Source organism: Macrobrachium nipponense, chromosome 2, assembly GCF_015104395.2.
Source record: "Macrobrachium nipponense isolate FS-2020 chromosome 2, ASM1510439v2, whole genome shotgun sequence".
Taxonomy (NCBI): Eukaryota; Metazoa; Arthropoda; class Malacostraca; order Decapoda; family Palaemonidae; genus Macrobrachium; species Macrobrachium nipponense.
Genome location: NC_087201.1, coordinates 66697992 through 66698207, shown reverse-complemented (window position 1 = coordinate 66698207; position 216 = coordinate 66697992).

Below are 216 nucleotides of genomic sequence, written 5' to 3'. Positions count from 1 at the left end.
GTGGAGTGTCCTCTGATAGGTTGTTTGTACCTCTTGTTCACATTTAAGGGTTCCTTGTATGAGCCAGACATTTAGTCTCCTCCCGATGCTTCTGTTTTTATTCCTTGTTGTGTCTGATGGCAGACTCTCTCGTCGAGGCTGAATAGTAGACGCTTAAAGCTGTAGTGTTGGTTTGAGAATCTGACAGAAGCTTCGATTCATCTCTTCTGGATTTTG